Source organism: Saimiri boliviensis (genome assembly GCF_048565385.1).
Source record: "Saimiri boliviensis isolate mSaiBol1 chromosome 19 unlocalized genomic scaffold, mSaiBol1.pri SUPER_19_unloc_3, whole genome shotgun sequence".
NCBI lineage: Eukaryota > Metazoa > Chordata > Mammalia > Primates > Cebidae > Saimiri > Saimiri boliviensis.
This window is the reverse complement of record NW_027412504.1, coordinates 241,523-242,782: the sequence shown is the minus strand read 5'-3', so window position 1 is coordinate 242,782 and position 1,260 is coordinate 241,523. Positions and strand designations below refer to the sequence as shown.

General features: G+C 42.5%; 1 non-coding gene across 1 annotated transcript; it reads left to right on the top strand.

Annotated features, from left to right (window-relative positions):
• Window positions 1-764: 764 nt before the first annotated feature.
• LOC141583333 (U6 spliceosomal RNA) lies at window positions 765-871 on the top strand. The gene has a single exon (XR_012516005.1). It is a non-coding gene; the product is annotated as a U6 spliceosomal RNA (small nuclear RNA).
• The last annotated feature ends 389 nt before the right edge of the window (window positions 872-1,260 follow it).

The window sequence follows — 1,260 nt, the reverse complement described above, 5'->3', positions numbered from 1 at the left end:
TGGTCGTTGCTGCTTAGGGGGTCACAGAGATGGCACCCAGACATGCACAGGCCAGCACCCCAACCTGAACCAACACTACCACCAGTGCAACAGCACACACAGCAGGGGTCTTCTGGCCGCCACCAAGCTGTCTTGCCTCCACCACTTCCACCACTGGGCAAATGCCAACAGGGAAGCAGGCAGTTTTGCATCTGCTAACACTCTGCCACAGCTGCCACACTTTGCTGCCTTCAGTACAGTAGACTCCAAACTTTGAGGAGCCAGAGAACAAAGTTGAGACCCAATATAAGTTTCCCAGAGTTAAAGCACACAACCCAGGAATTGAGAGATGAATTTTGCCCCCCTAAAATCCTCCAAAACCAAAGGCAGCTGCCTGATTCTACCTTAAACCACAATCAAACCCTCAAGGTCATCAAATATGATAAAAGAAAAATATCCTGTGCAAAGGTCAGCAACCTCAAAGGTTGAAGGTGAATAAGCTCATAAAGATGAGGAAGAATCTGTGCAAGAACACTGAAACTCAAGAAGTCAGCATGCCTTCTTTCCTCCAGATGATTACATCAACTGTTCAGCCTGTTCAAGTTTTCAGAACTGGCCAGAGGCTGACATGTCTGCAATGATACAAGTAGAATTCAGAATGTGGGTAGAAACAAAGTTCACTGAGTGAAAGAAGTATGTCATCATCCAATGCAAGGAGGCCAAAAATCATTGTAAAACATCGCAGGAGCTAACAGGCAATATATCCAGTATAAACAACATTACTGGTGCTCACTTTGGCAGCACATATATTAAAATTGGAATGATTCAGAGAAGATTAGCATGGCCACTGCTCAAGGAGGACCTAAAAATTCATGAAGCATTCCATATTTGTAGAAAGAATCAATATCTTGAAAATATCCATACTACCCAAAGTAATTTATAGATTCAATGCTGTCCCCCTCAAGCTACCAATGATCTTATTCACAAAACTGGAAAAACCCACCTTAAACTTCATATGGAATCAAAAGAGAGTGTGCATAGCCAAGACAATGCTAAGCAAAAAGAACAAAGCCAGAGGTATCATGCTACCCGATTTCAAACTATAATACAAAGCTACAGTAATCAAAACAGCATGGTACTGGTACTAAAACAGAGAAATAGACCAGTGGAACAGAACAGAGGTCCTGGTGGCAATGGCACACATCCACAACCATCTCATCTTTGACAAACCTGACAAAGACAAGCAATGGGAAAAGGATTTCTTGTTTAATAATTGTTGTT